General features: G+C 49.6%; 1 long non-coding RNA gene across 1 annotated transcript in view; it reads right to left on the bottom strand.

The window, feature by feature from the left end:
- Window positions 1-285: 285 nt before the first annotated feature.
- LOC140399027 (uncharacterized) overlaps window positions 286-16,419 on the bottom strand; it is a 107,228-nt gene continuing 91,094 nt past the window's right edge. The window contains exons 2-3 of the long non-coding RNA XR_011937609.1: window positions 13,777-13,874; window positions 286-2,697 (exon numbers count right to left, since the gene is read on the bottom strand). This is a non-coding gene — a long non-coding RNA (uncharacterized lncRNA). The remainder of the gene's footprint in view (window positions 2,698-13,776; window positions 13,875-16,419) is intronic.

Here is a 16,419-nt window from a genome sequence, read left to right as displayed (position 1 = left end):
GACACAAAGGTTGGTGGAATTGCGGATAGCGATGAGGACTGTCAGAGGAAACAGCAGGATTTAGATCGTTTGGAGACTTGGGCGGAGAGATGGCAGATGGAGTTTAATCCGGACAAATGTGAGGTAATGCATTTTGGAAGGTCTAATGCAGGTAGGGAATATACAGTGAATGGTAGAATCCTCAAGAGTATTGAAAGTCAGAGAGATCTAGGTGTACAGGTGTCAAATCCTAAGTTTCTTTACCCGTCAGGCTGGCCTCAATAAAAGTCGAGATGGATTTGCAGGTACAGCATTAGTTATTTTATTTAGCTTGCAAGCTTTCCTCAATTCTCAGGAGCACGAAGCACATCCTGCTCCGTAGACCTCTGGAATCAAGTGAGGATGTAGAACAAAGGAGTCTGTACTGATACATTCAAATGGCATCAAGTTTCACATACACGATGCCCATAGGTCATCCTATATCCCTCCTGACCTGTTGATATATTCTGATTGGCTCACTTCCAATCCCTTCCTCTGGCCCCTATTACCCAGCATCCTTTTCTCCTCCTTTGGTGGACACACCTCTTCCTTTGCTTTGCCATGCGTTCTGAAATCCTTTGTCTGTGAACTCACCAGAATGAGACTGGCCTATCTCTACATTACATTAACTAATATCTCTAAAGTAACTATTTTATATCACATTCGTCATTCCCTCCTTTTATCATTCCATGATAACCGGACTATCCAATCCATAGCTACAGTTCCTCATCTAAAAAGATCCGTCGCTGCATTTCCAATTCCTGGCTTAGCCCCCCCTCATCTGCTTCACCCTCATGGATTTTAACAGATTAGGGGTTAAGATTTTAGGGGCGTTGATCTGTTCCAGTGCACCCCGCATTGTACCCATCACACATTTAAGGATGGCTAGGCCCACAAAGATGCAGCCGATAGCCACCACTAGATACATGGCCATATTTATCAACCAGTCCTTCCAACCTCCAAATCCCCAGTTACCCCAAGAGCCAGGATCCTGCATTCCGTCCAGGTGATCCCGTATGTGATCCATAAATTTAGTGATGTTAGCGGTCAAGTCCTGAACTCCCATGATACACTTGCCCTGCACTATGGCGCATACCCCACCCTCACGGGCCAGAAGATAGTCAAGAGCATACCGGTTCTGCATTGCAAGCAACCGCAGCTGAGACAATTCCTTGGTTATTGCCCCGAGGGCTCCCAAGGTTTCATTTCCCAAGATGGTAAGGCCACAAATAAAATAATTCCTATTGCTGACAACCAAGGAACCCCCCACACCTCCCAGTGTCAATACGCTCAGAATCCCCCACCCGGCTGAGTGGCCCCGGTTGGGTGCGAGAACCTGAGGTTTTTTCCAGTTCTCGCAAAATTCAGCCGAGACTGCCCGACGTGCTAACTGATTATGCAGCTTCCACGCCGAAGGGCAGGGGACTGTGATAGGGACTAAAGTCCCAATAGCAATTTGGCGGGGAAATGGGGGTGACAAAACATTGGCCGCTGTGCCATTAAATAAAAAGTAGTATCCTTGTTCCGTGTGCAGGCTAGCATCACAATCAGTATATCGGTTGCGTAAGGATCCCCCAGTAGCCCAGTTTATCCAGCTTCGAAACACCCATTCGGGCCGCCTAGCATTGCGGAAAGCCCTAGTCCCAACAGTGATATGAGAGACATTCGCCCAGCCACAAAGGAGCTGGAGGCCGGCGTTCAATGGAACGCAAGTGGTGTTGTAACAAACGCATTGGCCAGACGCCTGGGTGATATGGCACCTCCTGTCCGTACAGGTGGGGAACGGACATGTTATATTCGTTTCCACCTCTACCAGCAAACAGCCGCATCCTTCACTGCTGAAACAATTCTCGACCGGGAATCCCTATTGGGAGTGAAGTGGCTAGGTGTGTACGCCCTCCACCGTCGCAGCCTATCGTACTGTGAGTGGGAATTATCCCGAGGAAGGGGAAGGCAAATAGCCGGTGGTGCTGAACCCGGATCGTAAGGAAGAGTGACTTGATCGGGCAGTGGCTCGGAATGCTGACAATGAACCACCTTTTGGGGAGTGCCCCAAAGCGGTGAAACAGAAAATAACCTAGACACTACTGCGGGGTTCGGGTAGCAGACAACCCGTCCCTGTCCATACAAGCAATGGTAAATCTGGTAGAAGAGATTCATACTACCCAGGTTTTCCTCAGTTTGGCCTTTAACTAACTTAAGTGTATCTCCCGGTAACCTACGTTCTAGCTGGACTTCCCTTCTCACACGCCCCGTCCTCTCTCTAGTCCCTCTCTCTCACAGCCTCTTCCTACGCTCTCCTGACGGCCTGATGTTACCTTTATTGCACCAATCTTAACACATCCAAAATCAAATTTACATGTACTCCAAAAACAAGGCAATGTCCATATAATGTTCCCTTCCCATCGCCGGGACCGGTGCAATTGCTTCATGAGTCCTGCATTCTCCTTAACTTTGACGACCTTCCATGAGTCGATACCATGTCCTCGTATATGGGGGCAGCGAAGAACATCACCTTTGCATAGGTGATGTATCCTTGTAGATTGGTTGGAGCTACACAGATACATAATATTCCCCTTTTCCATGTCCATCGCCAATAACACGCCAAGTGAAGTGAGGCCAAATATCACTCAGACGGTGCGTAGCCACCCCATCATGCTCCACACCTGTAAAATAGCACTGGAGAAGGGTGGCAGGTTAGTATCCGACCTTTTACAGTAGTGGAGATGGACTCAATTTACAGTGATGTAGGTGGACCCAAGCACTTCGCCCCTCCACTTTAACTGCTGTGGGGGTGGTAAGGAGAACTTGGAAGGGCCCGTCCCATCGCGGCTCCGACCCCTTCCTAGTCCAATTTTTGACCATGACATAACTGCCGGGCTGGACTGAAAGTGAGCTAGGTACTGGGGGCGATGGCTGGTAAGCCGCGCGGACCCGGCCATGGAGCTCCTTGAGCACTTGCGTGAGGGCTAGAACATAGGTGGTCATCTCTTCAGTCATCTGATGAAACTGAACCAGTCTGGGAACCTGCAGGCTCCAGGGAGTTCTAAGAGGCCTGCCATAAAGAATCTCGGCAGGAGAGAGCTGGGCCGGTCCCGTAGGTGTAACCCGCAGCTGGAAGAGGGCAACGGGGAGCAACTTAAGCCATGTCAGTCCCGTGTCTGCTCTTAATTTAGCCAATTTAGTTTTGAGGGTCTGATTGTGTCTCTCAACCAACCCGGCCGCCTGCGGTCTGTAAGCACAGTGTAACTGCTGGCGTATGCCCAACTGGGAGCAAAACTCCTTGTTAATTTGTCCAATAAAATGAGGCCCATTATCAGAACTTAACTGAGCTGGTATACCGTACCGGGGAATGATTTCCCGCATCAAGACTTTAACCACAGTAGCAGCTTTATTATCGATAGTCGGATACGCCTCGACCCATCTGCTGAACACATCCACAATGACCAAAACATATTTATAACATTGACACCTTTCCAACTCAATGTAATCCATTTGGAGCGTCTCAAAGGGACCACTGGGCAACGGGGTTTGCCCCATCCCACAAGGGATACCTTTTCCGGTGTTATATTGCTGACAAATCAAACACCGATTACTGATACTCTGGGCCAACCCCTGCATTTTAGGGTGCCACCAAGTGTCCAGCAACAAATCACTAGTCCCTCGAGCCCCACAATGAGTTGCAAAGTGTACACATTCAATGACCCATAAAGCCAGTACATCAGGCATACAAGTCTGATGTGCTGGCGTGGTCCATAAAGAGGAAACAGAATCATATGTACAACCTAACCGTTTCCACATTTGTTTATCACTCTCAGGAGCGTCCTCCTGTAACCTTATGACGTCTTGGATGGTTGGCATTGACTTGTCAGAAGCAGACATATTTATAGTAGATCGTTTAGTCTGACTTAACATTTTAGGCACCATCACTTGCTGAATTTGCGCGGCTGTCCGCGCTGCACAATCTGCTCGTTCATTACCAACGTCAACTGGGGTCTTACCATTTGTGTGGGCAGCGCATTTAATAACGGAAATCTGCGCGGGCATAAGGAGGGCCTGCAGTAGGTCATTAACTAAACCCCGGTGGGATATTTCCATGCCTGCCGAGGTAAGGAATCCCCTATTCTTCCAGAGTTGTCCGAAGTCATGAACTACCCCGAAAGCATATCGGGAGTCAGTGTAAATATTTACCCGACGATCTACCCCAAGTATACATGCACGGGTGAGGGCAAAAAGTTCGGCTTGTTGAGCTGAATAAGGGGTCTGGAAAGCTGCCGCTTCTAGAATCAGACCATCCTGATCTATGATTACATAACCGGACAGTCTCCGGCCAGTGGGGCTTACTAATGCACTGCCATCAACATACATAATCATGTCAGGTTGTTCTAACGGAATATCACTCAGATCGTCCCTTATTGTGGTAGTTTCCTGAATCAAGGCTAAACAGTCGTGACCAGGTGCGTCCTCATGGACAGGGGGACCGCTAAGAAAACAGGCTGGATTGATAATGGTACAGTATTTAAATGTCAGACGTGGATTGTTCAAAAGGTATACCTCATACCTATTCTGACGAGCTGCGGTAAGATGCTGAGTCTGCAGTTGCCCCAATAGTGCGATTACCGAGTGGGAGCTATACACCGTAATATCCTGTTGGAGAGTGATATTGGCAGCAGCCTGCAAACTATTGTATATCGCTGCCAAGATCTGGGTGCAAACAGGGTGGCCCAAAGCCACTGGGTCGAGTTTGGAAGAGTAATATGCTACGGGCCGGTGCTTGTCCCCATGTTGCTGGGTGAGTACCGCTGTTGAACATCCTTCCAGAACAGTACAGTATATCTGGAATGGTCGGTCGAACAAGTCCTGCTTCAGGCAATGGAAGGCCTCGAATGCCTCGGTGGTGAGAGTAAAGTTCCCCTCTTCACTAGTGTAAGGCGTCAGCAGCTTTGTATAGACAGCGATGTTTGGTATCCACTGCCGACAATAATTCACCATACCCAGCCAATGACGAACCTCCTTGGCTATTGTAGGGGCGGGGAATTGGTTGATTGAACGTAAATCCTGTACTAATCGGTACTGGTCTGGTTTGGCTGGTTTAGGCACAGCAAGTATGGGGGTGTTACATTCTGATTGGCAAGGGACCAAAATACCCTGTTGCAACAGCTCTTGAATTAATTTGTCTATAGATGGAGCAGCTTGGGATTTCAGGGGGTATTGCCGAATGGAAGGTAGCTTTACATGATCCTTAATCATTACCTTAATAGGTGTAACATTTGTCTTTCCCACTTGTGAGGGGTATTCCGCCCAGACCTGTGGATTGACATATTCCAAAACATCATGTCCCCAGTGATGCTGCAGTCGAGTGTTAATTGTTTCAGGGACCTCAAAATATTTTATGGCAGTGCCGTCCGGCATGACTTGAAGTGCATACTCTGTTGGATCCAAATGATCCACTGCCCTCCTTACCATTTGCCCCAGATCCCTGGCATGGTACTGGTCGTGGACCTGACGTGTAATATGAGGGCTTACCGAAGCTGACTGTGGCCATAAATGTGGTGATATTGTAACAAAATCGGCTGTACCTTCTTTTCCCGTGACTGTGGCTGTAACCTTGACTGGCCATTCGGTCCCAATTAATGGCCGGTATTTGTCCTCCAACTCCCTGTTTTGTCCAGTTCTGTCGTAGGCCAGGGTAACGTGATGCAGTGAATGTTCAATGTCTAACGTCCACCACTGGGGGGTGATAGAAATATAGCACTGTTGTCTCATCCTCCATGATTTAACCGTTACCCCCTCGTCTCCGCACTCTAGCTGTAGCTGGAAGATACACAGTAAATCTCGGGCCAACAAGTTACAGTCCAATCCAGTAGTCACTACAAACTGATGGTCTGCAGACTTATTCTCGTAAGTGACTGTCACAGGTTCAGAAATAGGATACTCACACACCTGTCCTTGGAACCCCGACAAATGCCGGGTGTGGTCGGATAGTGGTAGTCGAAGTTCTGATTGCACAGAAGACATGGCTGCTCCAGTGTCGATTACAAATGAGTGATGTTGATCTCCTATCTGCAGAGAGATAATAGGTTCCCTGTCCGATTGGAGAGTCCTTATGACTAAATTAGCTAGTCAATCCTGTGTTGGGAAAGGGTTTGCCTGGGAGAAGTCAGTGTATCTCGTCTGTCCTCCCCTTGGTGGGTACCCCCTCCTTTGGGTCGGATAATCTCCTTCTACTGCCTGTCTTTTAAAGGGGCATTCCTGTTGCCAGTGATCTGCACGGCCGCAATTAAAACATGCATTGCTCCCTCTATATCTGCCCCGTCCTCTTCTCCCAGTAGACCAATGGCCCCTCAGAGGGGGCGGCGGTTGTAAAGCTGTTGATGCATATGGTGGGCCATAAAAAGGAGCTGAGGGTCCCTTTGGGTGGGTTTGGTATCCTCCCCCTCGCTGATCCACCCACCCAAAGTCACAATATTGGGGCTCCTGCTGGTAAACTACCATTTCTGCCGCTTGTTGGGGTCGCAGATCATCCTTTTTCATTACATACTCAGTCTTAACCTTTGTAACTGAGCCTCCTTCCTGGCCTACACCCTCCTTCCAATAAAATCTGACTGCCCTTGCCATCTGGGAAGGGTCGTTCTCTGTCCAATTCATGTTATTACATTTCACAGCAGTAGCCACAGAAGGTGGTAGGCAATGCATTAACATAGCACAATATTGAGGGGAATTCTGACCATTTTGATATGGCAAGTCGCCTGACTGCCCACGGTAGATTTCATTAAAACGCTCCAGAAATTCCTCTGGCTCTTCAATCTTCTTAGGTTTTAGGTCTAAGATCACAGAAAAATTTATGGGCTTTTGAAATGTGCTATTCAACGCATTCAGGATCTGTGTCCTTCTATCGTCATCTAACGCATGGGCTTGCTGAAGTGCGGCGTGGCTAGCATAATTCAAGTGATTAAGATAATTGCGGTACTCTGCTGGGGTTAAAACCTGCTGGACTAGGGCCCAGAGGTCCCTAGAATCAGCTTGATAAATTGAGATGGTAGTTCTCAAGGAATCCACGAAAGCAGCAGGAGATTCTTTTCCATCTGGGATTGTAGCCATAATAGCCATCATCTCACTGGGTGTCCATGGGAAGTAGACGTCTATCGTGGGTTGCGCCCCGGCAGTCACCGCGTCCGGGTTTGGTATCTTCCTAATCGGCAACTGTCTCTGAATCTCACCAGGGGGCACTCTAGCTATTTCCTCTGGTTCTTCCAAGACTTCGACGTCTCTCCCTGTCACTAGTGGGAGTTCTTTCTCTTCAAAATCATCTGTTGCAGCTCCCTTTGTTCTCGAACCTTGCGGTTTCTCCTTGGTTTGGAGGGATTTAGGTGGTATGCTTAATTGTTTCTGGTTAGGATCAAGCCCTTCTCTCGCTGTCCGAGATCTGGTCCTAGAGCTAACTGGGCTTGCGGAACAGAGCTCCTGTTCTCTACTGATCGTGAAGATGGTAAATCAGGACCCACACTATCACCCAAAAGGGCTTGAGTTACTGGCATGATTGGAATCTGGGGAGCAGTGACTGGATATAAATTATTATACTCTGGTGGTTCTGGAATTAGTGCAGACAATGCTACAGGTGCAGTCGGAACTTTTAGTGACTTTTCTAAATTATTGAATTTATCATTTTCTGTCAATTCAAGGCCAGCCATTGAACTACGTAGCTCATCTTTTGTTTGACCCGTGCCTTTCCTGTCTCTACTTGCGCGTTTTTTGAATGCACATTCCTTTTTCAAGAGCTGTAATGTTTTTTGATTACCCTGTTCACTAATTGGAATTCCCATTTTAAGGGCATTGTCCTGCCAACTTGATAACATGATCTTATCTCTTTCCTCTTGACAATATTGCTTCCATAATCCAATTAATTCTTTTGCTTTCATACTTTGACTCTTTTTCCAGATGTGTCCCTGGATTTTCTTAATCATCTCTAGGTCTTTGGTGCCCCCTAGTGGCCATTCATCCCCCATTTTACTTCTTCACTGTGCTGACATTTTCCTAAAATCCTTTGCTTTATCCGGATACATATCGCATAATATTTGCAGTGGCATGCCTGGATCATTTGTGCTATCCAGGTAATGCATTTTGGAAGGGCTAATGCAGGTAGGGAATATACAGTGAATGGTAGAACCCTCAAGAGTATTGAAAGTCAAAGAGATCTAGGAGTACAGGTCCACAGATCACTGAAAGGGGCTACACAGGTGGAGAAGGTAGTCAAGAAGGCATACGGCATGCTTGCCTTCATTGGCCGGGGCATTGAGTATAAGAATTGGCAAGTCATGTTGCAGCTGTATAGAACCTTAGTTAGGCCACACTTGGAGTATAGTGTTCAATTCTGGTCGCCACACTACCAGAAGGATGTGGAGGCTTTAGAGAGGGTGCAGAAGAGATTTACCAGAATGTTGCCTGGTATGGAGGGCATAAGCTATGAGGAGCGATTGAATAAACTCGGTTTGTTCTCACTGGAACGAAGGAGGTTGAGGGGCGACCTGATAGAGGTATACAAAATTATGAGGGGCATAGACAGAGTGGATAGTCAGAGGCTTTTCCCCAGGGTAGAGGGGTCAATTACTAGGGGGCATAGGTTTAAGGTGAGAGGGGCAAAGTTTAGAGTAGATGTACGAGGCAAGTTTTTTACGCAGAGGGTAGTGGGTGCCTGGAACTCACTACCGGAGGAGGTAGTGGAGGCAGGGACGATAGGGACATTTAAGGGGCATCTTGACAAATATATGAATAGGATGGGAATAGAAGGATACGGACCCAGGAAGTGTAGAAGATTGTAGCTTAGTCGGGCAGTATGGTCGGCACGGGCTTGGAGGGCCGAAGGGCCTGTTCCTGTGCTGTACATTTCTTTGTTCTTTGTTGTTCTTTGAATGAGGCATTCAAGGCCTTTTACGAGGAGCTGTATAGGTCCCAGCCCCCAGGGGGAAAAGAGGGGATGCAACGATTCTTGGACCAACTGCGGTTCCCGAGGGTGGAGGAGCAGGAGGTGGCTGGTTTGGGGGCACCAATTGGGGTGGAGGAGCTGGTTAAAGGACTGGGGAGCATGCAGGCAGGGAAGGCCCCGGGGCCGGATGGGTTCCCGGTGGAATTTTATAGGAAGTATGTAGACCTGTTAGTCCCGTTGCTGGTAAGGACCTTCAATGAAGCAAGGGAGGGGGGGACCCTGCCCCCGACAATGTCGGAGGCGACGATCTCTTTGATCTTGAAGCGGGATAAGGACCCACTGCAATGCAGGTCGTATAGACCGTTCTCGCTCCTCAACGTAGATGCTAAGTTGCTGGCAAAAATGTTGGCTACGAGGATTGAGGACTGTGTCCCCGAGGGTGATTCATGAGGACCAGACGGGATTCGTAAAGGGTAGGCAGCTAAATACCAATGTGCGAAGGCTCCTAAATGTGATAATGATGCCATCGGTGGAGGGAGTGGCGGAGATAGTGGCAGCTATGGACGCGGAGAAGGCCTTTGACCGAGTAGAGTGGGAGTATCTCTGGGAAGTGTTGAGGAGGTTTGGGTTCGGGGAGGGTTTATTAGTTGGGTTGAGCTCCTGTATAGAGCCCCGGTGGCGAGTGTGGTCACGAACCGGCGGAGGTCGGAGTATTTCCAGCTGTATCGAGGGACGAGGCAGGGGTGCCCCCTGTCCCCTCTGCTGTTTACATTAGCAATTGAACCTTTGGCCATGGCGTTAAGGGAGTCGGGGAAATGGAAGGGGGTGTTCCGAGGGGGAGAGGAACATCGAGTGTCGCTGTACGCAGATGACCTGTTGCTGTATGTGGCGGATCCAGTGGAGGGGATGGTTGAGGTCATGCAGATCCTAGGGGAGTTTGGAGACTTCTCGGGCTATAAGCTCAATGTGGGAAAGAGTGAGCTCTTTGTGGTGCATCTGGGGGATCAGGGAAGAGGGATAGACAACCTACCGTTGAGGAGGGCGAAAAAGAGCTTTTGATACTTGGGGATTCAGGTAGCTAGGAGCTGGGGGGCACTGAACAAACTTGATTTGACGTGGCTGGTGGAACAGATGGAGAAGGATTTTAAAAGGTGGGACATGTTGCCACTCTCGCTGGTGGGCAGGGTACAGTCGATTAAAATGGTGGTCCTCCCGAGGTTTCTTTTTGTATTCCAATGCCTCCCAATTGTGATTACCAAGGCCTTCTTTAAGAGGGTAAGCAGGAGCATTATGGGATTTGTCTCGGCGAGCAAGACACCGAGGGTAAGGAGTGGGTTCCTAGAGCGTAGTAGAGATAGAGGAGGGCTGGCGTTGCCGAATTTGGGTGGCTACTACTGGGCAGCCAACGTGGCGATGATCCGTAAGTGGGTGATGGAGGGAGAGGGGGCAGCGTGGAAGAGGTTGGAGATGGCGTCCTGCAAAGGAACGAGCCTGGGGGCGCTGGTGACGGCACCGCTGCCGCTCTCGCCGACAAGGTACACCACAAGCCCGGTGGTGGCAGCAACGCTAAAGATCTGGGGGCAGTGGAGACGACACAGGGGAGCAATGGGAGCCTCGGTGTGTTCCCCGATCAGGGATAACTATCGGTTTGTCCCAGGAAGGATGGACGGGGGGTTTCAGACCTGGCATCGGGCAGGGATTAGAAGAATGGGGGACCTGTTCATCGATGGGACGTTTGCGAGCTTAGGGGCGCTGGAGGAGAAATTTGGACTACCCCTGGGAAATGCCTTCAGGTACATGCAAGTGAGGGCATTTGTGAGGCGGCAGGTGAGGGAATTCCCACTGCTCCCGGCACAGGTGATTCAAGACAGGGTGATTTCGGGCGTATGGGTCGGAGAGGGCAAGGTGTCGGCGATATACCAGGAGATGAAAGAAGAGGGGGAGGCTTTGGTAGAGGAGCTGAAAGGTAAATGGTAAGAGGAGCTGGGGGAGGAGATTGAGGAGGGGCTGTGAGCTGATGCCCTAAGTAGGGTTAATTCCTCTTCCTCGTGTGCCAGGCTTAGCCTGATATAGTTTAAGGTAGTTCACAGAGCGCATATGACGGGGGCGAGGCTGAGTAGGTTCTTTGGGGTGGAGGACAGATGTGGGAGGTGCTTAGGAAGTCCGGCAAACCATGTCCATATGTTTTGGTCATGCCCGGCACTGGAGGGGTTCTGGAGGGGAGTTGCGGGAACAGTATCTAAGGTGGTGAAAGTCCTGGTCAAGCCAAGCTGGGGGCTAGCACTATTTGGAGTAGAGGACGAGCCGGGAGTGCAGGAGGCGAAAGAGGCCGGCATTCTGGCCTTTGCGTCCCTAGTCGCCCGGCGAAGGATCTTGTTAATGTGGAAGGAGGCGAAGCCCCCCAGCATGGAGGCCTGGATAAATGATATGGCAGGGTTTATCAAGTTGGAGAGGATAAAGTTTGCCTTGAGAGGGTCTGTGCAGGGGTTCTACAGGCGGTGGCAACCGTTCCTAGACTATCTCGCGGAGCGTTAGATGAAGGTCGGACAGCAGCAACAGCAACCCGGGGGGGGGGGGGGGATATCTTTCGTGTGGGGGGGGGGGGGGTGGAGGGAGGGAGGGGGAAGGTTTTTTTTTCTGGGGGGCATTTGAGCAAGAAAACACATGAATGATCCGGAAAACTGACATGTACGGGAGGAATCCAATGTACAAAGTTTTGTATCATTTTGACTTGCCATGTTCGTGTCTTGCTATGCGAGCTTTCTTTCTTTTTTGTTACGGGGGGTGGGGGGTTTGTTTGTATGGTTGAAAATTTTGTTAAAAAATTCTTAATAAACATATTTTTTTTAAAAACCCTCACATCGATTCTCCACCCCAGCCTCTGAGCCACCCTCTTTTCCAGTACCACATCCACCCAGTGCGGAGTATGATCCAAAATCACAATTGCTGAGTACTCCGATCTCTGAATCTCAGCCAATAGTGCCTTTCCCACCCCAAAGAAGTCAATTCTTGAGTACTCCTTGTGCACTGGGGAGAAAAAAGAATGCTCCAGTACCTCTGGATGTAGGAACCTCCATGGATCTACTCCTCCTAGCTCCCCCATAAGCCCAGCCAACGCTTTCACGCGTCCCCTCCCCGCCCGCCCAATTGGGGCAGCGAGCGCAGCTGGCACTTGTCCACTTTCGGATCCAACACCATGTTCCAATCTCCCCCAAATCAGCTCATGGGTATCCAGATCCAGGATAGCACCCAACACCTGTTGAAGTGGAAGGTACTGGAGCAGTTTGGGCTGGGGATGGGGTTCACCTCATTGGTGAAACTCTTGTACAACGCCCCTTTTGTAAGGGCCCCGAAGAATCCAGCACGAGTTTTAAGGATACAAAATAATAACGTTTATTTACTATAACAATATATACATAACAGTAGCAGTAACTTCCCTTGCTACCTTCTCCTTCCTGCTGGTTCCTGAACTGGCCAGCTTATTTATAGTAGGAGTTTCTCCGCCCCACTCATTGGGGAAGTTCATACTCCCAGAGGATTGTGGGATAGTCATTAGTCCCCAGCTAATCATCAGTAGGCAGGTTGTAACAGCCCCAAAGGCGAGCATACACACCACCAGCTCTGAATACTTCCATCTGCACAGAGGCACACACAAGGCAGGGATGCATTCTGTCCCTCCACGATGGAGCTGGAGCGTAGCAACTCTGTGTGAGCTCTCTCACACAGATCCTCTTCTTACATCTCCGATAACCGTACTAATCTCTTACAGCTTAATTCTAACACTAAAACTATCACTAAACTTCCTCTTTTACGTTCTCTTGGTGGGTTTGAAGATCCTCAGAGGCCCGTGGAATGGGCCAGATGACCCGACCCGACCTGGCAGGACTCTTCCAACGACCCGACCCGGAAGTTCCAGAGGCTCAAAACGGAAGTCCGACCCTGACCTCAATTTGGACCCACCCCGGACCGCTCGATCCAGCCACCGGAGCACCCGACCAGGACCCCGACCCAACCCGGAGAGGCTGACCCATCGACCCGACCTGGAGAAGCCCACCCAGCGACCCGACTTAGAAAGACGGAAATTGAGGGTGACCCGATAGAGATCTACAAGATTATGAGAGGCATTGATAGAGTGGATGGACAGGCACTCTTTCCCAGGGTGGAGGGGTCAGTCACCAGGAGGCATAGGTTTAAGGTCTGTGGAGCAAAGTTTAGAAGAGATGTGAGAGGCAGGTTTTTTACACAGAGGGTGGTGAGTGCCTGGAACGTATTGCCAGGGGAATTTGTGGAAGCAGATACATTAATGGCGTTCAAAAGGCATCTTGATAAATACATGGATAAGATTGGTATAGAGGGATACGGCACAAGAAAGTGCTGAGAGTTTTGGCAAAGGTTGATATCATGACTGGTACAGGCTTGGAGGGCTGAAGGGCCTGTTCCTGTGCTGTATTCTTCTTTGTTCTTTGTTAACAGAGGATGGAAGGATGAATCCACATGGAGGCCCGGCCAGATTACTCCAAGGCCCGACTCCAGGAGCACCCAACCAGACCACCAACCCTGGAGCAGAACACGAGACTCAGCCCAAGTTGACACAGGAAGCCCCTGCCTGTGACCCAAACCCGGATTAAAGCTCCCTCAAACGGCGGAGATCCCGCGCAAGGAGCTGAAGGCACCGCAAAGTAGGCCCTTCCTCACAGAACTCCGAGGTCCAAACCGACCGCAAACATGCCCGCCCCCCGGCAACCCCAAAATCGCAACCAGTGCCCGGGATCCTGCCAGGCGCGATCCCGAAAACGGAACCATCGCCCCGGCTCCCGCCAGACACAACCACCTACCTTCCACACAGTCAGACTTCTCCCATCAGATCCTGGGACCATCCAAACTCAACCGCCGACCGAGGAAGCAAGGGAAACGTGGCGATCTGCAGGTGAGACTAAAGCAATGTGGTTTCAAGACTCCTCTCCCCAACATACTCCTGGCAAATGTCCGAGCGATCGAAAACAAGCTGGACAAACTTAACGCTAGACATACCTCTCACAGAAATTGACTGCTGTGTGCTCTGTTTTATAGAATCATAGAAATTACAGTGCAGAAGGAGGCCATTCAACCCATCGCGTCTACATCGGCCCCTGAAAGCACCATACCTCCCAGCAACCCCACTTTTGGACACTAGGGGCAATTTAACATGGTCAATTCACCTAACCTGCACATCTTTGGACTGTGGGAGGAAACCGGAGCACCCGGAGGAAACCCACGCAGTCACGGGGAAAATGTGCAGACTCCGCACAGGCAGTCACCCAGCCGGGAATTGAGCCCGGGTCCCTGGCACTGTGAAGCAACAGTGTTAACCACTGTGCTACCGTGCCGCCCACAGAGACATGGCTCACTTCTGCCTCACGGGTCTGTGCCATACAACCTGAAGGCTTCTCAATACACCGGACGGACCGCATCATCAGGCAAAGCGAAGGGTGAAGGGGTTTGCCTCCTCCTCATCTCCTCCTAGTGCTCGGATGTGGCGACCCTGGTGACCTACTGCTCCCCGGACATTTAATGCTTGACCCTGAAGCGCTGGCCGTACTACCTTCCAAGTGAGTTCACTTCAGCCATTATCACAGCGGTCTACATCCCACCCCAGGCAGAAGTGACGAAGGCGCTGGACGAACTGTACACAGTTAGAAATAACAATGAAACAGAACACCCGGAGGACTTGTTCATCGTGGCCGGGGGCTTCAACAAGGCCAACCTCAAGAGTGTACTACCAAAATTCCACGAACACATCTCCTGTCCCACCAGGAGCGCCAACACTCTCAACCACTGCTACACAAAAATCAAGGGTACCTACCGAGAGTTACAAGTTAGCTGAGAAGAACCTAAAGAGAGAGCTAAGAAGAGCAAGGAGAGGACATGAGAAGTCTTTGGCAGGTAGGAGCAAGGATAACCCTAAAGCTTTCTATAGATATGTCAGGAATAAAAGAATGACTAGGGTAAGAGTAGGGCCAGTCAAGGACAGTAGTGGGAAGTTGTGCGTGGAGTCCGAGGAGATAGGAGAGGTGCTAAATGAATATTTTTTGTCAGTATTCACACAGGAAAAAGACAATGTTGTCGAGGAGAATACTGAGATACAGGCTACTAGACTAGAAGGGCTTGAGGTTCATAAGGAGGAGGTGTTAGCAATTCTGGAAAGTGTGAAAATAGATAAGTCCCCTGGGCCGGATGGGATTTATCCTAGGATTCTCTGGGAAGCTAGGGAGGAGATTGCTGAGCCTTTGGCTTTGTTCTTTAAGTCATCTTTGTCTACAGGAATAGTGGCAGAAGACAGGAGGATAGCAAATGTTGACCCCTTGTTCAAGAAGGGGAGTAGAGACAACCCTGGTAACTATAGACCAGTGAGCCTTACTTCTGTTGTGGGCAAAGTCTTGGAAAGGTTTAAAAGAGATAGGATGTATAATCACCTGGAAAGGAATAATTTGATTAGAGATAGTCAACACGGTTTTGTGAAGGGTAGGTCGTGCCTCACAAACCTTATTGAGTTCTTTGAGAAGGTGACCAAACAGGTGGATGAGGGTAAAGCAGTTGAAGTGGTGTATATGGATTTCAGTAAAGCGTTTGATAAGGTTCCCCACGGTAGGCTATTGCAGAAAATACGGAGACATGGGATTCAGGGTGATTTAGCAGTTTGGATCAGAAATTGGCTAGCTGGAAGAAGACAAAGGGTGGTGGTTGATGGGAAATGTTCAGACTGGAGTCCAGTTTCTCGTGGTGTACCACAAGGATCTGTTTTGGGGCCACTGCTGTTTGTCATTTTTATAAATGACCTGGAGGAGGGCGTAGAAAGATGGATGAGTAAATATGCAGATGACACTAAAGTCGGTGGAGTTGTGGACAGTGCGGAAGGATGTTACAAGTTACAGAGGGACATAGATAAGCTGCAGAGCTGGGCTGAGAGGTGGCAAATGGAGTTTAATGCAGAAAAGTGTGAGGTGATTCATTTTGGGAGGAATAACAGGAAGACAGAGTACTGGGCTAATGGTAAGATTCTTGGCAGTGTGGATGAGCAGAGAGATCTTGGTGTCCATGTACATAGATCCCTGAACGTTGCCACCCAGATTGAGAGGGTTGTTAAGATCGAGGGCCGAAGGGCCTGTACTGCGCTGTAATGCTCTATGAAGGCGTACGGTGTGTTAGCTTTTATTGGTAGAGGGATTGAGTTTCGGAGCCATGAGGTCATGTTGCAGCTGTACAAAACTCTGGTGCGGCCGCATTTGGAGTATTGCGTGCAATTCTGGTTGCCGTATTATAGGAAGGATGTGGAAGCATTGGAAAGGGTGCAGAGGAGATTTACCAGAATGTTGCCTGGTATGGAGGGAAGATCTTATGAGGAAAGGCTGAGGGACTTGAGGCTGTTTTCGTTAGAGAGAAGAAGGTTAAGAGGTGACTTAATTGAGGCATACAAGATGATCAGAGGATTAGATAGGGTG

Source organism: Scyliorhinus torazame, chromosome 22 (genome assembly GCF_047496885.1).
Source record: "Scyliorhinus torazame isolate Kashiwa2021f chromosome 22, sScyTor2.1, whole genome shotgun sequence".
NCBI classification, from domain to species: domain Eukaryota; kingdom Metazoa; phylum Chordata; class Chondrichthyes; order Carcharhiniformes; family Scyliorhinidae; genus Scyliorhinus; species Scyliorhinus torazame.
This window is presented reverse-complemented; position numbering and strand designations above follow the sequence as displayed.